This window comes from Myodes glareolus, chromosome X (genome assembly GCF_982192425.1).
Source record: "Myodes glareolus chromosome X, mMyoGla1.1, whole genome shotgun sequence".
Taxonomy (NCBI): Eukaryota; Metazoa; Chordata; class Mammalia; order Rodentia; family Cricetidae; genus Myodes; species Myodes glareolus.
This window is the reverse complement of record NC_142053.1, coordinates 27,141,272-27,164,432: the sequence shown is the minus strand read 5'-3', so window position 1 is coordinate 27,164,432 and position 23,161 is coordinate 27,141,272. Positions and strand designations below refer to the sequence as shown.

Sequence of the window (23,161 nt, the reverse complement as noted above, 5' to 3'; positions counted from 1 at the left end):
ATATTCTTAATAGTTTTAAAGGTTTACTTTTATTTATGTGTATGTGCCTGTGTGCCCATGTGCCCGTGTATGTGTGTGTGTGTGTGTGTGTGTGTGTGTGTGTGTGTGTGTTATATGTGCTTGTGCCTATAGAGGCCAGGAAAGGTTATAGTCAGTTGTGAGTTCACCAACATGAGTACTGATAACTGAACTTGGGTGATCTGGAAGATCAACAAGCCATCTTAATTGCCAAGCCATGCCTCTAGTCCCACATTCTGAATTTTTATGTATGAAGCATGGGCCTTAGTTTACATGGACATGCCTGTTGAAGAGAATACTTGTTTCAGCTTGGCATGGTGGTGTATACCTTTAGTCTCAGAAATTTGGAGGCTGAGGTAGGCCAATCTCTACTCCAGCCCAGCAAGGGCTGCAAAACTAAAACAAACATAACAAAATAAAATAAAGCAAACAGACAGAAAAAGCTGTTGTTCCTCACTGAATTTGTCAAATGGACAATAATTGTGTATATTTGTGGGGTATAATATAATATTTGATCTATATGTTCAGTAGTGGATTCAGTCAAAGTAATTATCTACCACCTCACCGGTGAACTTACTATTTTTTTGTGGTCAGAATGTTAAAACTCTATTCTTTCAGTAGTTTTGAAAACATCACATTGTTGCTTGAGTTTCAACTTTTCTGGTGATAAGAATTAAATATTTGTACCTATCTGTTGTTTGTATCTCTTTCAAAGAGGTAAGTTGTTCATAAGATCCAGACAGAAACAATCCCAGAAATTTTCCAAGTCTAGACAAAGGAAAAGTAATCAGTATATTGAAGAGGCATCCATTCTCTTGTGTTCGTTCATTTCACCGCTATCCACAATAATCAAGATTGGAAGCAACTTGTGTCCTACAACAGTGGACACGTTACATGCAAAGCATGCTCAGATATGCTTTTGTATTGACTAGGAATCATGAATGAATAAAGAGAATTCAGTACTTATACAGAGCTGGATATTACATAATCTTTACAAAGAAAGGAAATTCTGTCCTTTGTGGCAACATGGGTGGAACCAGAGGACCCTAAATTAGGTGAAATAAGTCAGGTTTATTTCAGAAGACAAATACTATATTATTTCACACATGTAGAATCTCAAAAAGTGAAACTTGTAGAAATAAGAAACGAAATGGTGTTTACCTTAGGCAGAGAGGCAGAGGAGGCAAGGAAGAAAGGAAATGTTGGTCAAAGACAGTTTTGGTCTGATTGGGGTTTAAAGATCTATTGCATTGTGGCCACAATTATTGTACTGCTTACTTCGAAACTACTTTCCCCCCAGATCTTATAAACTTTCTTATAAAAAAAAAACCTCAAAGATCAACACAATATCAGCAATTGTAAATGTGAGCTCAGTATCACACGCATAGAAGAGAGCAAGAAAGGCTAAGTATAAGGGGCAAGGAAGAACCAGATGCAGGGAATGGGCATGAGTCATGAAAGACCATATAAAGGTAAATGGAGGTGTTGCCTGATTTACAGGTGGTCACCTCACCATGTCCTCACACATAGTCAAACTTCTATGTGCATTCATATTGGTGTGGTGACCCAATTACTTCTTTTTTGATATTTTTAATTTTTTATTTAAAAAATTATTTTCATTTATTTTACATACCAACCAGTTTCCCGTTCCTCCCCTTCTCCTCCCCTTTTCCATCTACCTCCCTCCCCAACCACTCCTCCCTCATCTCCACTCAGCAAAGGGCAGGCTTTCCATGAGCTTGCACAAAAACATGGCACATCAAGATGAGGCAGGACTGAGCTCCTCCCCTTATGTTGGGGCAGGGCCAGGTAATCCAGCATGGGGAATAGGTTACCAAAAGCCAGGTAAGCTTCAGGGAGAGGCCCTGCTCTCACTGTTAGAAGCCTTACTAAGAGACCAAGCTACACAATTGTCACACACGTGCAGAGGGCCTAGGTTGGTCCCATGCAGGCTCCCTGACTGTGGGTCCAGTGTCCATGAGTTCCTGTGAGCTCAGGTCAGCTGTCTCTGTGCCCCCCTCATCATGACCCCTCTGACTGGTACAATTCCCCCTCCCTTTCTTCCACACGATTCTCAGAGCTCAGCCCAGCGCTTGTCTGTGGATCTCTGCCTCTGCTTCCATCAGTTACTAGATAGAGTATCTGTGATGGCAATTAGGAAAGTCATCTATCTGCTTCCAGTAAATGGCCAGTTCAGGCACCCTCTCCACTATTGCTGGAAGTCTTAGTTGGGGTCATCCATGTAGTATTCTTCCCTTATTCTGTATGTTTAGTGTTTTGATTGTTACGTGGCAAGGACACTTTTTTTTTTGTTCCAGTCTATTTTGTGTTCTGTAAACTTCTTGTATTTTCATAGGCATGTCCTTATTTAGGTTGGAAAAGCTATCTATGATTTTGTTGACTGTATTTTCTGTACCTCCTAGCTGCAATTCTTCTCTTTCTTCTATCCCTATTACTCTTAGCTTTGGTATTTTCATGGTGTTCCATATTTCCTGGATATTTTGTGTTAAGAATTTGTTGGATTCATCGTTTTCTTTGGCCAATGAGTCTATTTCCTCTAGGGGCTGCTGATCTTGCAGGGGATGTTTTGGCCGGGGGGGGGGGGGTGATGGGTTCAGTGGGTTTGGGCAGCTGGGTGGTGCTTGTAAGTTATAGTGGTCAAGGGGTGGTGGGCAGTGGTCGAGCAGCCTTCAAGAAGAACTCTTAACTGCTGTTTGTCTGCTACTGGTGAGTTGGGAGGGGGAGGGCAAGGAATATGCCCTGGAGCTTAGGGCCTAGAGATTGGGGATGTTTATCTGGGAGACCAGTCACTCACCTGTTCTTCCAACTGTTGCAGGTGCTGTTTGTGTCTCTAGGGGTTGCTGATCTTGTTGGGGGTATTTGTCCAGTGGGAGGGTGATGGGTTCAGTGGGTTTGGGTGGCTGGGTGGGTCTTGTAGGGTACAATGATCAATGGGCGGCAGTGGTGGAGGAGCAGTCTCCCCAGTTACTTCTTATAAAGACCTCAGTCATAGGGGACTCAGGCTTACCCTAAAGAACCCTCTATGAATGTCTATCTATCTTCCAAAGACTTTACACAAGTGTGGTTAAATTCTGGTATACTAGAACATGTGAACCCAATGTGTCCTGGGGTGGGGAGGTTAACATAATTCAACCCACAGTGACCATTAACTTGTTTTGTTTTCTTTTCATCACAATATTTCGCTTTGGCTTCTTTTTTCTTAGCTCTTGAATTTACCATATGCTCATTATTCTGCTTTACAAAACTATGGTATTCTAAATGACTTTTGTTCTCTTTGTAGTAGTAGTCATCATTGTTGTTGTTGTTGTTGTAGTAGTAGTAGTAGTAGTAGTAGTAGTAGTAGTAGTAGTAGTAGTAGTTTGGGGGCTGGGGTTGAATCCAGAACCTTGTCGAAGCTAAATATGCACATTTCATTGACCTACACCTCAGGCCTTTTCTTGTTCTTGATGACTGATATAGATTGTCTTATATGAAACTGAAAACCTTGTGAAGTCCACCAGGCCAGCATTATCACCATCTCCAAAGCTTAGGAAAGCGCATTAAGACAGAATAGTGGGCAAAGTATATATCACATACATTCAGTGTCTTCTGACTCCAAGTCTAGAGTTCTATCTGCTGGATTAACTATGTCAAAAAAGCACCTTAGCCCAAGTAGCAAGATTCCCATTGGTTAAGTACACTTGTAGCCTCTCACTCCCAGTTCAAATGTGGAATCCAGAGCTGTCCTCATCCTTACTAAAACTTTTCCCCTTGGGTGGGAAAACTGTTTGATCACACCCAACTAGCCCATTTTCCTGTCATTTCTGGTGGAGGAATTTAAAGTAACAATACTTGAATCTTTTGGTGGCAGGGAAAAACAGTAACTTTGACACATATTAACTGAATCTGTGTTTATTTTAAACTGTATTCTAGGCTTTTGATACATAGTGAAATTAATTATCTTGGAAGCATCTTGATGAGACTGTAAACTAGCAGGGGCCGTCTCACTGATGGGCATTGACTGACTGGTTACATATACAATAATTATCGGATAAGCATAGAGGGGAAGTCAGGGAATGCACCACTGTTAACACACAGGTGGACTGGACTGAATGCACTGATAGGTAAAAGGTAGTAGTGTGAAGGCGTAAGTCACAGACAATCCCACACCAGTTTGGAATTATGATTAATAGAATGGTTATTTATTCAAAGGGGAAAAAACTTACAGATTACCGTCCCAGACAACAGCCCCTCCGTGTGAACAGGAAAGGAGTCTAGAAGCCGGAAGTGGAGCCAGAAGCCAGAGAGCGAGAGGAGGACAACCGCTGCTTTTTTTAAAGAGAGAGAGACCACGCCCCAATGGGCTGGTAACTCAGCAGCGATTGGCTGAAGGAGCGGAAGGAGCTCCCGCAGCATCTCCCCCTTTTGTTTAAGTAAGAGAGTTCTAAGCCTACTACGAAATTATATACAATAAGTACAAACCTACGAAATTATATACAATAAATAAAAATAACCTATTCTAACTAGCTTAAGTCCTGTATAACAAATAACTTGGCCAAGTCATGAAAGGAAAGTAACTACATTTATATAATCTTCAATCCCATCGAAGATCTGAGAAGGGAAATAATGTTACCTGAGTAATTAGGAAGTGCAATCAAACAACTTCCAGAACATGTAACAAATCACAGAGACAACTGGCTACCTGGGCAAACACCCAAAGTCACGTTTGCAACATTGAAGCAACCAACTTTGGCTAAGGCCTGACGTAACTGACATACCATTTTCAGAGGTAAGAAACTTCAAAACTATTTTATCCTGTCTTGGCAGGATATGACAGTCCTGTTTTATCCATTTACGGATATTCTGTAACTCTCTCAGTAGTTGAGGTATGAGCATTTCTTTACCCAAAGGCCAGTTCTGCCAAGAAGAAAGGCTCCAGGTGGAGTGTCTTTGGTGCTCAACATTCTCTCAGGAATAGATCGGTGTTGCCAGGAGCGATTGTGTCTCCCTACCACAGAGCTCTGAATTAAATTAAAGGCCATTTTCTACAGCTCTTTGAAGAGGTTGAAGATTATCTATCTATACTGAATATAATCTCTATGTATCTAAAGAACCTGATTAGTCTAATTATAAATGACAAACTTAGATGACTATTGATCTATATAATTCTCAATATCTATCTAACTTAAAGACTGAGATAATAAACAACTGTGCAATAAATGAGGACAATGTGACCTCCAAATATAAACAATGTGCAAGTATACATTGCAATATGGTAAATATATTTATCAATACATAAACAATATATAAGTATCTTAATCAGAGGTAGAAGTGTACAATGCAATATGATAAATATACATATATCAATACAATATATATCAATACATAAAAATGTTTTAAACAGAGATAGAAGCATGCATGCATAAAATAGTCAACATAATTTAACTTTGTATCACTATATAAGAATCGATACCAATATGTTTGTCTAAAAACAATAGCTCACAAGTACAAATCTATTATCCCATAATCCAATTATCCCTTTTTTTTAAAGATTCCTGCACTTATAAAATTCCTCCCCCAACCCTCAACCGTATACTAATTATAACCAACCCCTAAATGATGTCCCTAAACCCAAGGACAAACTTTACTGGGAGAGGGGACGTCGTTCTCTAGAATTACTTCCAGCTGTCATGGGGGCGACGTTCTTTCTGGGGGATCCTGTGAAAGTAAAATGATGGTTAAATTTCAAGATCAATGTCTTTTAAAATTGCAAATAGTCTCTGAGTATTTTGTGGAGGTCTGGCCAGAATGTGCACCATTTCAGCTAACCACGTTGGAACCATCTTGTGCAACTGGTACCCAAAACAGGTCTTGTAGTAGCGCTATCAGTATCATGACGTCATCTCAACCAGGTGGAGTTGTTGTTATGGGGCCCCATCTTCTTCCTGGAAACTTCAAATGTCACTGCAGGAAAAACTCATTGTTCATTGTGGAAAAGTTAAACAGTAATCATATAGACATATACAGACATACATATATTCAATGAAAGGCATGATAGATATATTCAATGAAAGGTATGATAGATATGAAGAAAAGTAAAGATGTTTTCTAAACTCATATTTCTTTCTGTCCCATATCATGGCTCTTGACATGAGACAGAAACTCCAGAAACTCTGGGTTTTTCTTTTAACAACAGGCTTGGAATTAGAGAGGGACTGAGTCAGAGTCCAACTCCAAAACCAGCTCTATAAATTTAGAAATATGATTTAGTATATTTTACTTACAGAACCTGTTCAGTTTTCTTGATAGTCCCTATTGGGTAATTACTTTTCCATCTGTCAGTATTCAAATATCCAGGGTCCCTTGAACTTTTCAAAGATCAGTGTTTTCCTGTGGAGATAAGAACAGAACCCTGCCCCCATTCTATATGTTTTTCTTACCACCTGTATGAATATCATCATTGTAGATGAGCTGTCATTTCTCTTTTCCAAGAGGTTTCTCCTCTTCAAATCGAACCTTTATTAATTTTGATGGTATCCACAATTTTTCTTCTCCTGTTGGGTGCCAGATGAAGGCGTAAGTCACAGACAATCCCACACCAGTTTGGAATTATGATTAATAAAATAGTTATTTATTCAAAGGGGAAAAAACTTACAGATTACTGCCCCAGACAACAGCCCCTCTGCGCAAAGAGGAAAGGAGTCTAGAAGCCGGAAGCGGAGTCAGAAGCCAGAGAGGGAGAGGCGGACAACCGCTGCTTTTTTTAAAGAGAGAGAGACCACGCCCCAATGGGCTGTTAACTCAGCGGTGATTGGCTGAAGGAGCGGAAGGAGCTCCCGCAGCACATGTGCGTGTGCATGTGTACTTGGAGTTGCTATCATGTTGCAAGTTTGATAAGTGTGGTGAGTTGTCTTTAGCTCTAGCATGCTTTTAAGTAGCTGGTTAGTCCTAAATTTGCCTAAAATCTATCGTGCCAGAATTTCAGTGCAAGGAACTTTAAATATGAGGACAGAAATATTGAGATCTCAGACTCCAGATCGGCTTACTGGTAGGCGAACGAAGTATTGGGACACACACATCATTCCAGTTCCTAGTCTCATCACTCTCCTAAAGCTAGGGTAAGCCCCCACAGTGATTGGTTGCTAAGAAAGCTCCAGTATTTTTCAAGGAAGAAACTAGAAATTTACAAAAAAGAAATATATTGAGTGTATATTTGTATGTTTGTGAGGGTGCAGGTGGCCATTGGCACTGTAAAGCACCTGCAGAAGTGAGAGGGCAGCTTCCACCACATGAGACTGTGAGGCCTGGGGATCAAACTCGGGCCTTCAGGCTTGGCAGCAGATGCCTTAACCTGCCGAGCCACCTTACCTGCCTGAGACTAGACTTTTAAGTAGAAATGATGAGGGAGTCCAGAGTGATAGGTAGAAAGAATGACGGAAGAAAGAGGAGGAGGTGACCTTAAGGTTCGACTGTCAGGAAGGCTAATGATTAACAGAAGATGGGCAAGGGGCAAGCTGACTTGACGGTTTCATTTTGTTTTATTGGTTGGGGTCTAGGTTAATGGAACTGGGCAGAAAGAACGAAGATTTAAAACTTAGAAGAGTGGTCTCCGCAGTTTGAAATTAGTGTAGCATAGTGGTGAAGAGATTGGGCCCCGCTTTACCATTTCCTAGTTCATAATCTTCATGGACCTCATGGAGTAGCGTTGATGGTACAGCGAGTTCAAAGCACAGCACGGATAATAGTTGGTAAAATGTTTGTTAACTTCTGTGTTTGTAGTTGTTCTTCCTCTTTCCTAATATTCTGTACTCTAATAGGAAGGAGACATAATGCACACATTCCAGATCATTATAAGACTGATAAACAATTAGTTGTATGTGTGCCTAGATCAGGTTTATTTTGAGTTTTGGGCCCCACTGATGTGATGCGACATCTCTTTCTCAGTATCTCCTTTGCTTAGTCTCTGGAGTGACTTCGAAGAGGCTGAAGTTATGGCTGGCAGGGTGCTCTTGGTAACTTCCTTGGAGAAGTCCATGCTCTGCTGTCCCTTGATACTTGACAGTTTTCACTTCTGCCTCCTGGACATTAGAAGCCATGCGGGCTCACACCCAAGTGTCCTGGTTTCAAAGGCCCCACGGCCACTTGGCAGTCATCCTGCTTCCGGGCCCAGCCTTGCCTCTCTTTGGCTGAGTGTTCAACTCGGACCCCACACACAGTCCTAGCCCCAGCCTCCGCGCAGGCGCCAGCAGGGCCACCCCTGCCGCCATGTTTCCCCCGCCCACACACTCCCCTCCCACCATTCTCCCTCCCCTCCCCAGCTGGGCTCCCGCTCCCCTCCCTTATCCCTCACCCCCTGGTGAGGTCAGGCGGAGGCTCTGCCGCTGCGGCCGCGGCAGCTCAGCTCAGCTCCTATTCCCAGGCAGCCTGGAACAGGGACTTTGGCAAATAACCGGAGCGGCTTTCGGGTTAGGGTAAGCGCTCTCCCTCTGCCTGAAGATCGGGAGAAGTGGCCAGGGCTACTAGGGGGTGCAGCGGTGCGGGCGTCTGTGCCTCGAGGCAGAAGGGGACCCGGGCTGCGCTGCGCGACTCCCTCTTTGGCCCTCCGGAGCGCAGCTGCCCGCAGAGGGGCGGCTGGGTGCAGGGACTCGGCAGTCAAGGTGAGGCAGGACCCTGAAGTCCCAGGGGCTCCACGGGCTTTCCCACCCTCTGCACCCGCGGTGCACGGCGCGGCAAGGAGTTGGGATCTGCGCGGGGAACTGCGGGGCGGGGAACCAGCTCCTCTCTTTGCCCACCCGGGTTTTCAGCCCCGTGCTGTTGCGCGCTCAGAGCTCTGCACCTTTGCACTTTGCAGGTCCCTTTGGCTCTATCAGAAGCGTGGGTACTTCTAGGACCCCAGTCAGAACTCAGTTTTCCTGGGCTTCTTTGTCATCCTTCCAAGATCTTCTCTGGTTTTTCCCTGTCGCTGCCGTGATCCTCTGGGGTTCCTCTGTCAACCTCAACCTCACAGTCTCTCGTCCTCCAACAGTTTCTACTTTGTGCTTCCTAAACCATCCCGCTTTGATAATCTTGAGAGACTCCATCGCTTGCTTCCCAGTTGAGAACACTTTTTTTCCCCCTCCAAGCTTTTTAACTTAGTTCTGAATGTCTTCAATTGTGAATGCCTTGGCTCTTTTCACCCCCTTTTAAAACTCCTAGTTGATGATTTATTTTCTTGGAGTCTTACAGGGTTCAAGCCTATCATTTACAGAAAAAAAATGGAACAAATTTATTTATTAAATATCATTTAATAAGCATCTGTTGGGGAACTTGAGAGGTTTCTTTCTAGGTTTTAATAACTCAGTCCAAACACCAGTCCCGTAAAATGTGTGTATATATGTTTGTATGAAATGTTTGTACGTGGCCCTAAACCTTCTTGGCAGTGGAGCAGGCCAGATTAAAGAAGGCCTTGTGGGGTTTGTAACCCTGCCTCCATTTCTCCATCTATAAATTAGGATGCTCATCATTTAAGTGTAGTTGGAGGATGACCATAGAGATTTGGAGCGAGTCACTGAAGTTAGTCACTAAGCACATTGAATGGGCACCGAGAAGCTTTGGAGTTTAAAACTAGCTACCTCTGTTGGGAGGGGACCTGCCTTTTAAAGAGAAGCCACGGTTTCATATAGTACCTCTTGGAACCTCAGTGGTTCTTTCAAAATAACCAAACAAAACCAAGCCCCCCCCCCTTTAAGCCATTTCGCTTTCTTCCCATGCAGTTGCCATGTTAGTTCCTGCACCGAGGTTCCTTTGCTCACCTCCATGCTGTAATTAGTGTGGGGAAATTGAATGGAGAAGCTGAAAGTGGAGGCAGATCCCAGTGAAGGAGCACATGCTGACGTGTGCAACCGTGCTTTTTAGAGATAGGTTTTAGCTAGTGCTCAAACTTGAAAACTGAGCAAAATGAGTTAAAGAGCCGTGACATCACTCTATATCTAAAAACATTAGCCCGTTTAACCACAAGTCCTTATTAATACCCTTACACTTACCAGTGATTGATTTGTTTGCTTAATGTGTGACCAGGTGCTGGCTTTGCCACAACAGTTCACTAATTAGCAACAGTCTCAGAAGCAAAGCAAGTTGCCAATGAAGATGGTGACAGCATTTCACTCTCCTGGTGGCACTTAAGTTTGGCCGGGAGGCAATGAGCAGAGCTTCTGCTGCAGTATCAAATGAAACATTTGGAAATAGACAAGAACTTCAAATGCTCAGTATTCTTAAGTTGCCATCTTTATTAGCAAAATTTAAAATGTGTAGTGTGGTTCTATTGGTTTTAGTTGATGTTTTGAAGTAATTTTCAGAAGAGCCGTAGAGGCTATCAATAATCAGTTTAGTTAGGTAACTTGCCACTGATACTTCCTTTTGCAATGAATTTCTAGAACTTACTTTAGTTCTAGTAAAACTTACAAGGTGATAGGAAAGGGTACTTACCCTAGTCGGCCCACCATGTTCATTTTTTTGCAACCCGTTTTTGAGACATGCGTTTTACTTGTTTCCCTTTGAGATTATTATTACTAAACCTAAACTAAGATTATCACTGATGTGGCATTCTAATTAAAAACTATTCATTTCTTTTGCCTGAAAGATAAAGAAAATTAGTGGGTGTGAGTTAGCCATAAGCATTTTTTCTCTGCATTTTCAATATTTGGCAGATTGTTTGATATACTTAACGATTATCATGCTGAATATTTCTCTTTCCTTTTAAAAAAATTGAAAAAATGGGTCTCAGATGGCCCATACTTGGCCTCTGGCTTGGTATGTAGTTGAGGGAGAACTTGTGACCCTCTGATCTTCAGCTACTCAGTGCTTGGGTTACATACTGCAGAACCAGCTCCGACTGAAAGGATCATTTCTGATTTTACTAAAGCTAACTTCAGGTTCTTCTCCTATTACCTTTTTCTTTTATATTATATTCATTAATTTGATCTGCAGTACTGAAATGAGATTAACCTATATATTCAAATTGCTTAATTTGTGATGTTTAATATATTATTAAAGCCTTTTCTGCAGTTTGTTTCTGGTGTAATTCTACTGCTTACTTCTGTAAACTAGTGGAACGATTTGGCAAAAATCGCATTTTAAAGAAGCATAGAAAGTGAAAAAAATAAACAGCTCTAGAGTAAACTTTTCAAAAGTAGAGAAAATGGTTTTCTCAGAGTGAGATATTTATAGCGATGTTTTTAAGTATTACTAATTAATTTAGTATTTCATGGTATAAAATCCGTTTAATGTCTCCCATGTGCCAAGGCACTATATAGTAGGCATAGTGTAAAAACTTGTAAGTCTGAATTTTTATAGATTGTAAGAAGAGCAAGAAATAAAATACATAGAGTGTAAAAAACTAGAAAACACCTAGTTTCACAAGGGCGGCATGTGCTGGTTACTGCTGGTAGGCAATTTACCTAGCTAGTCCGTAAAGCCTAAGTTTGGGTGTGTCTGTGAGGGCGGTCCTGAGATAGTGTATGAATCTGAGTGGACGCCACAGGGAAGATCTGCCCTCCGTGTGGGTGGGTACCATCCAATTGGCTGCAGAGAACACGTACAGAAGGCGTGTTGCTCTCTCCCACACTTAGGAGATACACTCTTTCCCCGGCTGCCTTGGACATCGGAACTCCGGGCTCCTTTGCCTTTGGACTGAGGCTCCACTCTTAACCAGTGGCCCCTTAGGTTCTCAGGTTTTTTGATCTCCATTAAACTGAGAGTTTCACCGTTGGCTTCCTCAGTTCTGAGGCCTTGAGACGGAGACTGAGCTCTACCCCAGCATCCCTGGGTATCCAGTTTTCAGACAGACCGCTGTCGGACGTCTCTGTTGTTGCGATTTGGTAAGTCAATTCCCGTAGTATATCTCACCTCTCAGAATTACATGAATCCCCTATGTGTTCTGTGTCTCCCTCTGGAGAACTCCGGCAACTATATCGCTTCTTAGAGAAGAGGTGGTTTTTGAGTACAGCCCTAAAGAGAAGAGAGAATGCTTTTAGTTTCTCAAGAACTGGGAACAAACTGGGCCTGGTGGTGCACGCCTTTAATTCCAGCACTCTGGGGACAACAGGAGGCCGAACCCTGTGTGTTTGAAGCCAGCCTGGTCTATAGAGCAAGGGAGTTTCAGGACAGCCAGGGCTATGCTGTTGAGTTCTGTCTCTTAAAAAAAAAAAAATCTGGTCTTAAAAAAAAAGTCTGGGTTGCCAGGTGGTGGTGGCCATGCTTTTAATCCCAGCACTCGGGAGGCAGAGGCAGGTGTATCTCAGTGAGTTCGAGGCCAGCCTGGTCTACAAAAGCTAGTTCCGGGACAGGCACCAAAGCTACAGAGAGATACCCTGTCTTGGAAAACAAACAAACAAAAAAGTTGGGAACACATTCTCCGGGAAAAATTCAGACATAGGATTCACGAAGAACAGAAAAGACAGTGTCTTTAGCAGGCTGGACTAGAGAGTGTTAGAGATAATAGATACATACATAGAGTTTGGAAGCCCTCAGAAAGAATTTGAATTTGGTTGTCAGAACAATGGGAAGCCATTAGGGAATCTGAAATTATTGGCTGAAAAAAAAAAACATGTTTTACAGAGCATTAAACTGAATGCCTGGTCCAGTCATTTACATTAATACCCAAGAATGAAAACTCTGGTAAATCGGCTAAATAGCAGTGATTTTGTTTTTCTACTCTGTTTACAAAAGGGACTAGGGAACTAGAAACTCCAGGGCCTGAGCAAAGCCTGTTCAAAGCAGTCCGAGCAGTCCACTTGCCTCCGGCAAATTGTTACCTGTGTTGCAAGGTAAGTTGTCAACAACTTTGCAGAATCCCAGCTTGTCCAGGCCTGGCGGCGCGCATACCTCTCATTTCAGCATTTGGGAGGCAGAGGCAGACAGATCCCCGAGTTCTAGGGCAAAGGCTACTCAGGCAGATGTCTAAAAACAACAAAATGGAGCCGAAGCCGGAAAAAAAACCCCAAAAACAAAACCAAGAACAACAAAAACATCACCGCAGCGCACAGATCTGTTTAAGAATTTGTTTGACAGGGACCGATCTGTTAATTTCTTATACATATCCTTCTTTTGGAAGGCTGGAAGTTCCTTTTGTGTACAGAAGAATCGCTTCGATTTTAGAAATGTCTTTTGGACTCTTAAGAAATTTCTTATTTCCTTTAAGAAGTTGCTTCTCTAACATTTCCGCATCACCATAGATTTATACTTTGAGTTTAGAATTGTCTTAAGTTTTGAGCCTTTAGTTGAAAGCCATCCAGATTTTATTTTTTATTTTTGGTTTCAAGTAGGACTTAGTATGGTTATTAACATCTCCTAGGAGCCAAACCTGGTGCTGTAGGAGATATTTCTTGTCAAATGACCTCTGGCACCTCCTGCAGGTTCAAATTCCAGGGTCTTAACTGAGCAAGCCCAGATCTTCATGACTTGACTCTAGAGTTTTTCCAACATTTTTATTATGCTAGTACAAATTTCTGTTGGTTTCCCCTGGTTTTTTCAAATATTACACTTTTCCATTTAGCATTATTTCCGGTTTAGCATTATTTCCACTATAGGAAGCCATGTCATGTCATTCATTATTTTTTTTTAAATCTTTTTTCTCCATCCTTTCAAATCTCAATACTATCCAGGGAACAGCTTAAATACGAGGCCCTGTTGCACCATCTGCTATTGTAAATAGCCTCCTTTCCTTTGAAACTGAAGAGTAGTCCCAAACTTGCCCCATTGGGTCATCTTTAAGCGTTTGTGATAACCTGCCGGTTCTGTGAAGGTGACCCGGACCTCATCTGGGTGCCTGTTGTTGGCATCCCAAGCAGTGGGCCCATGATGTGTCCTTTCTAGTTACTTAATAATGAATAAATGCTGCCCTGTGAGTATTCTCCTGGTATGTTAATATAGCGCATCATTTAATACTGCTTTGCTTTTTACATATCTCTCTGGTATTCTAAAACATTCTAGGAGGGAGTTTATTTATGAAGGATAGTCGTTGAGAACATAAACACTGTAGCTAGGCAGCTTGGGTTCTGATTCTCTCTCGGATACTTAGTAGCTGAGGGATGTGGAGTGAGGGAGTAACATAAACATACCGCAATTGCCTCATCATTATAGTAAAGTAAAGTAAACTTCACCCTTTTAGTCTTTTAAATGAATTGGCTAGACCCACAATTAGTTTGAAAAATTCAGACTTCCAAAGCTCTGAAAATTGATAAAAATTTCATCAGGCAAGTTAGGTACCAAAACTCAAGTGGTAACAAAATACAGTTTGAAAATATTAAAAGTCCTTTTTCTCCTTAGTAGTCATCTTTATTTGTATTTATTGTAGAATTTACTAATATGCTTATGGAATAATGCCACAGAGCCTCGTGGAGCATTACATAATATCCACTAATACAAGCGATGGCCCGTCTGAAAGGCTGGACTCTTCCGAACTGGGATTCTATCTGGCACTGAGGTTTTGAGATAAGAGACTGTACCCCTCGCCTCCTCACAGGAAAGTGCTTCAAGCACGGCTTTGCACATATTAATAGTAAGCTGTTGCTGTGGGTGCCGGAGATTAGGGAGGTAAATAAATTACTTTATCTTCTCAGTGCCTAGCTCATAATGCTTACCATGTAAATTGTTACCATATGAATACACACTGATTTTGTCACACAACTTTCAATAGAGAGGGCTGTCTGTCTGCTCCTTACATCAGAAGAAAGCAGATAGAGCAGGGCAAAACCAACGGAAACTAGCTCAAACCCTGGTCTGTCGGTAGTGGTACTTGGTGCTCAGTCTTCTAAGACCATATTTATAGAGTATTTTTGTGTTTCTTTTGCTATTTAAACTGCCTATGGTTTGTTATGACAAGAGAGCCTTTTCGGTGTCCATGGGAGTCAGTTAATAGGTATTTGTTCTGATGATGTACTTACTTTTGAAATTAGTATATATTTATTCAATTCATAATTTATATTAAGAATCTGTATTAAAAACAGAAGGAAGGTATCAGACAAATGAGACATAACCCCTAGCCTTTAGTAATTCCCGAACCATTCATAGTTACATAGGATCATGACTGTTCAGTATGATTCTTGATTTTTTATCTTTAATTTTAAAATAATATTAAAAACATGCAAAATATATCATAAGAGTCAACTTTTAACTGACTTTGGTGTCCATTACATGGATTTCTTTAATATTACTTCCTTCTCTCATTACATAATATCTTGGCAGCCATTTTATTCCAACTTGACTATAAAAGAAAACCACCTAGTTTTAAAGATTGTCTTCATCAGTATTTGCCAATTTTGCCAATCATAATTGGCATATTTTATGTATCCTTTCACTTTTGTGAAGTGTCTCTAATTCTGTGTCTCAGTGGACTTCTTTCTGAAATTTTTTCAGTTAAGATGGAGGCCTTCAAGCCATATTCAAATTCCTATTTGTTTTTTCTTTTTGCTTTATTTGAGACAGGACTTCTCTGTGCAGCTGCCCTGAATGTCCTCGAACTTGTTCTGTAGTCAAGTTTGGCCTTGAATTCAGAGATCCTCCTGCCTCTGCCTCTTGAGTGCTGGGATTATATAGCATGTGCCCCCATACATAGTTTGGCACCCTATTATTCTTAAGTTTGGTCTTTTCATAGTGTTCCAGGTTTCCTAGATGTTTTGTGTCAGGAATTGCTTAGATTTAATGTTTTTTGGACTAATATGTCACTGTCTTCTGTTGTTATCTTCCATACCTGAGATTCTCTCTTCCGTCTCTCATGTTCTGTTGGTGACATTTGTGTCTGTAGTTCTTGTTCACTTGCCTAGATTTTCCATTTCCCAAATTTCCCGTTTGTGATTTCTTTATTGCTTCATTTTCCGTTTTCAGATCTTGAACAGTTTTATTTGTTTCCTTCAACTGATTTTTTTTTTGGCTTTCTTAAGGGATTTATTCATTTCCTCCAGTTTTTTGTTTGCTTTTCCCTTAATTTCTTTTAGTGATTTACTCATTTCCTCTTTAAGGGCCTCTATCATCTTCATAAAGTTGTTTTTAAGGTTTTCTTGTGCTTCAGCTGTGTTGGGATATTCAGGACTTGCTGTAGTAGGAAAGCTGGGTTCTTGTGGTGACATAGTGCCCTGGCTGTTGTTGTGTTCTTACACTGGTATCTAAGCATCTGGGTGGGTTAGGGTAATTACAGGTCTAGGTGCCGATTTCTGAATTTGTCTTTATTGGATGGGTGTTTTTACTCTTGGTTTCTGTTTCCTCTCTGGTATTCTGGCTGGAGTGGCTCCATTCTGTCAATTCATTCAGCTAATATATATGAAGTATATGTAATACATCCCAGGCTTTACTCTAACCCAGTGGTTTTCAGCATGTGGGTTATATATCATATCAGATATCCTGCATATCAGATATTTATATTGCAATTCATAACAGTAGCAAAGTTACAGTTAAAAATTGCAACAAAATAATTTTATAGTTGGGAGTCGCAGTAACATGAGAAGCTGTATTAAAGGGTTGAAGCATTAGGAAGCCTAAGAACCTCTGTAGTCTAACCCAGACTAACGAAATCGCTATCCATTTCTCCTTCCGCTACTCCAGCATCCCTCAGATCCCTCAGATCCCTCAGACCAGAGTGGATGTACTGAGTAATCAGCCTGGTAATGTGATGATGTGCCCTCAAGACAGGAGATCAGTCACTTTGTATTTTAAATTTCTTTTGAGACTTTATCTTTTATTTTATGTGTATGGGTATGGGTGTTTTGCCTGCATATATGTTTATGCATGGTTCCTATAGAGGCCAGAAGAGGGCACTGGGGAGACAAGAAGGGAACTTGGGGAGGCCCAAAAGAAGTCACTGAATCATCTCTAATTCCAGTTACAGGTGATTGTGAGCTGCCATGTGGGTGCTGCGAATTGAATCTGGGCCCTCTAGCCCTTGACCACTGAGCCATCTCTCTAGCCACAGTTTAGATTTCATGAAGCATCTATTTTATGTAAAGAGTCAGAACATTAACTATTTTTTAATTTGCATTTTTTCATAGTCTCCCCATGGACAGTTGTAAGTCTGAGATGACCCCTCAACGGTTATTGAGGCTATGTTGTATTGCTAGACTCCTTTATTTAAACATTCATGTATTTCCTTAAATTTTCATTATGACCTGTGGGAAAGGTCACTGGTGTTTTTCTCTGTTGCCCAAGTTCTTTAATTTAGTGGTACACACTGTTTGCTCAGGAATGGTCAAAATGTCAAAATGTTTCAAATTCCTAGCATTGGTGGGTAAGAGCTAGACTCACAGTGAGGGCTTTGCCAAGGAACCGGCATCTTCAGAAGAAAGATTCTTAGAACATAGTGATCATGAACTTGAACCTCACAGTGGATGGGTCAGGGCTTTGCCCTATTATCTGAACACTCGCTGATTGGAGGTTGTCTTTCCAAGTTTAAATTGTCGTTTCTTTACAGCACATTAAGTATACAGTGTGTTAATTGCTGACTCCTGGAAGAGTTGAAGCTAGAGCAAAGTTAAGGCAATCTTTAACTTTTTAAGAAAAGTTTTCTATAATTTCAGATGGTATTGGAAATAGGACAACAGTGCCCGTAACAGCACAATAGTTTGATTTGCTACAAATGAGAAAGATTAAAAAAAAAGGCAAGTGAAGAAAGGGGGTTGTAAGTAAATGGGACAAGTCAAACACTAAATCTTTCAACTGTTTTTCATCATTGCTGTCCCACTTTCAGTGTTTGCTCCTGCCAGATGCAGTTCCTGGGACCTGCCATTGCTGCGCTGTTGTTAGTGCTGAAAGATTGTAAGAACATGGGCATGGGGGAGGGGGATGTGCAGTGATTCAGGCAAAGCCCTTGCCGTCTACAAGGCAGGTGCTTTATGTTCTATCCAGTAAAAGAAGGTAGGGGAATTGTGCTTTTTGGAACGTGCTTTTAAAAACCAAACATTAGTAAAGAATAGTTCATTTTGAGCGTTTACTGTTCTACTCTTGGGCATTGCTGAATGAGAATTAACAGTACAGCTTAATGGCTTGGACCCTAAAAATCACACATTTGCATTGTGCATTGAGGTAAATTGTTTTATCTCTCTGAACCTTATTTTTCTCATGTGAAGTATCTGAGTTAGTTGAAGTGTTAAATAAGGAATGTAAACCTAGCAGTGGTGGCACACGCCTTTAATCCCAGCAGTCAGGAGGCAAAGGCAGGTGTAGCTCTGTGAGTTCGAGGCCAGCCTGGTCTACAAAGCAAGTTCCAGGACAGCCAGGGCTACATGAAGAAACTCAACCATAAGTGCTTGGCACAGCTCACAGCAGACACTGCATAGAGCTACTCTTTTGTTTGACTTGTTTTTATTTTCTCAAGACAGGTTTTCACTCTGCAGAGTACATGGACCTGAAATTCTTGCTGTAGTCCTTGCTGTCCTTAAACTTGGGGACAGTCCTCTCGCCTCAGCCTCCTGAATGTTGTGGTTTTAGACATGCACCACCCTGCATGGTTGGCTATTTTATTACTGTTAACTCTTTTCCTAGATTAGTGGCTGAATTAGTTGAAAATGTGGCCAGACACAGATGTATGGCTATTCATACATGGAACAGAAATGTGAGAGATTTGTGTGTCTTTTGTGTAAATCCTAACTAAAATACCATTTTAGTATATTTACAATAACATTTTCTCTGACTGATAGGAAGTTTATGGTAAATATATGATACCTTATTTAAGTATGTGTTACTGTTCACTTTTTTATTTTTTATGATTGTCATTACTCTTTGATTTCCTTCAGTTTTGAAGGGTCCATTGTCATTCTTTGTTTCTTAGTCGTTATACTGATATTTTAATTAAGATTTTAAAACAATGGCTTTCTTTATGATATTTTTGTACATGTATGTCACTGTATTGTGATTGTATTGTGTTCCTATTTTATCTTCTATTATCCTCTCTTACCTGTTCTTCCCTTTCTTGCTGGTCTCCTTCCTCTTCGCAAATGGTCCCTACTTTTGATTTAATGATATATTAAGTCTAAGTCTTATATGTGAGACAGAATATGTGACATTTATTTTTTCCCCAATTACTCTTTCTTGTTCACTCTTCCCTTCCTTAGGAACGTTGCTTCCCTTTACAACCATTTTACTTGTGTGTGTGTGTGTGTGTGTGTGTGTGTGTGTGTGTGTGTGTGTGTGTTTTCACGTAAGAGAATAAATGAGACATTCCGGGTTATCTTCCTTTATGTGTATGCTTGTCTCTACATGTAAGTATGTGCGTGTGTAGTGGGCGCCTACAGAGATCAGAAGAGTGTCTAGGTTCCTGGAACGGGAGGTTCAGGAAGTTCTGACTCCTCCAGTTTGGGTGCTAGGAATGGAACTGTCTTTTGGAAAAGTAGCAAATGTTCGTAACCACTAAGCAGCCTTTCCAGCTCCCATGGCATGCTTAAAATGATCACTTCAAGTTCCATCTGTTTTTCTTATTAATCACATAATTCCATCCTTCCTTGTGGTGGAACAAAACTCCATCATGTATATATGCTACCATTTTTTTTCTTACAAAGATTTTAGGTGTGTGTGTGTGTGTGTGTGTGTGTGTGTGTGTGTGTGTGTGGTGTGTTGGAGTTACAGGTGGTAGTGAGCTGCCAAATACGGATTTTGGGAAATGAACTTGGATCCTCTGTGAGAGAGGAATGTGTTTTTAGCTGTTGAGCCATCTTTTTATCTCCCAGTCACCCCCCATTTTGGACTCAATTTTTATTGGCATGTATTCATTGCATATCGTTATGTGTGATGCCCTAGGTTTTTATTTCCACCACTGCAAAATAAAAGTAATTTTGGAAAAATCAGTTTTATTATACTCTTATAGAAGAGTAGTTTAAATGTGACAAAAAGGTAATGCCTTTTATCACAGATCATCTTTTGTTTCTGTTAAGAATAGTTTATTGGCATTGCAAGGGGTCAGAGGGCTGCAAGGTAGACAGAATGCTACCTGTAACAGCATTTTTACTTTGAAACATAGTTAATTATCCTGATTTTATTTATCCCTGCAGAATATATATGGTGAGGTTGATAACTTGCTGTGAGGCCCAGCTAGGAGTTGAGTATCGTTCATTTCTAACCTAGAACTAATGCACTAATGATATAAGAAACTGTCCAGTGTTGTGAGATGAGATATGTGTACCCTGTGTGAAGGTATATTGCTGGAATTGATACAATAAAAAGCTGGGGACCCAATAGCTAGGTAGGAGGTATAGGTGGGATTTCCAGGGAGTGAGAGGAGGAGGAATCAAGGCACACAGGAGGTGCCAGAAGATGCAGAGAAGAAACAAGGTGCGAGATAGAAAGAGAGGTAATGTCCTGTGATAGAACATAGATTAATAAAAATGATTAATTTAAGTTGTAAGAGCTACTTGAGACAAATCTAAGCTAAAGACCAAGCTTTCATAATTAATAAGAAGTCTCTGTGTTGCTATTTGGGGTTGGTGGCAGAAAAGAAAGCATCTGCACTTTATCCCAAAGGATCTTTTATCAATAAAGTGAAAATAAAGAAGCAATAATAGAAATATCAGGCATCACTGTTTTTTGTTTGTTTGATTGATTGTTTTCTTTTGAGACAGGGTTTTTTCTGTAGCTTTGGAGCCTGTCCTGAAACTTGCTCTGTAGCCCAGGGTGGCCTTGAACTCACAGAGATCCACTTGCCTCTGCCTCCTGAGTGCTGGTATTAAAGGTGTGTGCCATCACTGCCTGGCCAGATACCAGCCACCCTTCTATACACGCAAACTTTCTTATACAATTTGTTGTTTATTAAATTGAGTTATGGATAGACTAAGAGGGTTTCCAAGTGCCTCTTGGCTTCATACAGGTACACTATCCATTTAAACATCAATGAACAGGCATTTGTTTAACAATGATTTGTAGAGCCCTAGCGGAGATAAAATGCATCCACTATCTGGAAATAGCTTACAAGCTAACCAGGGACTGAGAATGTGAAATAATTTGAGAATTCGATGCCAACCAATGCTAATGATAATGTAAATCACTGAATTGCTCCAATATACATAATGAGCCTGACCTTATTCCAAGTACTTTCTATATATTTGTACACGCAATTTAAACCATAGCAGTGTAATGCTTTAGGGGCTGTTGTCCTGTTGACGGAGGCTGCTTGCTTGTCTCCCGGCACCCCAGACCAGAAATAATCACACAGAAACTATATTAATTACAACACTGTTTGGCCAATAGTGTGAGCATATTTCTAGCTAACTCTTACGTCTTAGATTAGACCATTTCTATTATTCTGTGTATCACCATGAGGTCATGGCCTGCCGACAAGTTTTCCACAAGCTCCGGTGGGCATTTTTCTCCTTCGATAGCTACAATGGCATCTCTTTGACTCTGCCTACTCTCTCTCTACATCTCTGTTTGGATTTTCTGCCTGTCTTTACTCTATTAAGCCATTGGCCAAAAGAAGCTTCTTCATTAACCAATGGCAATAAAACATATTCACAGCATTCAGAGGGCAATCCCACATCATTGTCCCCTTTAATAGATGAGGAAATTGATGCATTAAAAAGTTGAGATAAATTTTTTCAAAGTATCATTTTTAACAAATAGAATAGTTAGCCATAAAATCCATGCAATCTACTTTTAAGCCCCATTTCCTTTCTATCTGTGAAAGAAGACACATAGGTGAGTGGGATATCTAAGAAAGCATATAAAATTATATTTTGGAAAAATGCAGAAGAGTGATCAGAGGAGAGGCAAGAACATTTATTTATTTATTTATTTTTATTAATTAATTTTTTCTTATTATTTTACATCCTGATCGCAGTTTCTCCTCTTCTCCTGTTCCCTCTCCCTTCTACTCCTCACCCCCATCTACTCCTCCATCTCCATTCAGAAAAGAACAAGCATCTTATGGGAGTCAGCAAATCATGGCACATCAAGTTGAGGTAGGACAGAGTTCCCCTGTATCAGGGCTGGGTAAGGAGTCCCACCATAGGGAATAGGTTTCAAAAAGGCAGCTCAAGTGCCAGAGACAGGTCCTGATCCCACTTGTAGGAGCTCCATAAACAGGTCAAGCTATACAGCTATCACATATATGCAGAGGGCCTATGTAGGTCCCATACAGGTTCCCTAGCTGTTGGTCCAGGATCTGTGAGCTCCTATGAACCCAAGTTAGTAGTTGTTTTTTGTGGGTTACCTTGCGATAACTGGGATCCCCTCCAACACCCCCCCCATCAGCTCGTGCAATTCCTTCTCCCTCTCTTTAACAGGACTCCCAGAGCTTGCCTAATGCTTGGCTGTGGATCTCTGCACCTGGCTCCATCTCTTCAGTTACTGGATGGAGGCTCTCTGATGACAATTAGGGTAGTAACCAATCTGATTACAGGAGATGGCCAATTTAGGCACTATCTCCACTTCTGATAGGAATCTTAGCTGGGGTCATCCTTCTGGATTGCTGAGAGTTTTCTTTTAAACACATACGGATATTTTGCATGGTGGTACACTTAGAAGCCAGAAGAGATTTTCTGCAGATGGTTATGAGCTGCCTTGTAGGGCTGAGATTTGAATCAGGGTCCTTTGGAAGAGCAGCAAGTGCTCTTATCTGCTGAGCCATCCATGTAGTCCTGTGCCAGGATATTGTTAAGATGTTGTTTTTGAACAGGGTCTTATTGAAAAGTGAGTAAACACATATTTTAATACCCAAAGTTTTGAATGTATTTGCATGCGTGTCTGTTCACATGTGTACATATTTTTAATGAGGGAAAATTGAGATGGCAAGTTTTTCATAAAGAGTCAGAAATCTGTTTTGTGGTGTCTGACTTTATGGACTTATGTTCCTTTTTTAAGATTTATTTTTATTATTTATTTAAGCATTTGTACACATGTGTGGAGGTGCCTGCAGGGGCCAGAAGAAGGTGTTGGATCTCTTGGAGCTGGAGTTACTGATGGTTATGAGTCATGTGATGTGGGTGCTGAGAAAGAACTTGGGTCCTTTGCACGAACAACAAGTGTTCCTAACTACTGAGCAATCTTTCCCAGCCCCAAATCCTGTTCTTAAAAGTAACACAATCAACCGGGTGTGTGGTAGTGCATGCCTTTAGTCCCAGCTCTGGAGAGACAGAGGTAGGTGGATCTCTGTGAGCTTGAGGCCAACCTTATCTACAGAGTGAGTTCTAGG

The 23,161-nt window shown here is 41.0% G+C and overlaps 1 protein-coding gene across 9 annotated transcripts in view; it reads left to right on the top strand.

Annotated features, from left to right (window-relative positions):
* The window catches only part of Klhl13 (kelch like family member 13), a 196,922-nt gene that overhangs the window by 18,142 nt on the left and 155,619 nt on the right, over positions 1-23,161 (top strand). For 2 of the 9 annotated variants that reach the window (XM_048450376.3, XM_087902655.1), the window contains exons 1-2: positions 8,351-8,489; positions 11,775-11,873. The exons of 2 other annotated variants lie outside the window; for them this stretch is intronic. The gene's annotated coding sequence lies outside the window, so the exon portion shown is untranslated. Of the gene's footprint in view, positions 1-8,350; positions 8,490-8,576; positions 8,676-11,774; positions 11,874-12,757; positions 12,822-23,161 lie in introns of those variants that run through there. 5 more of the 9 variants (XM_048450375.3, XM_048450366.3, XM_048450377.3 and 2 more) reach the window with 3 other exon arrangements.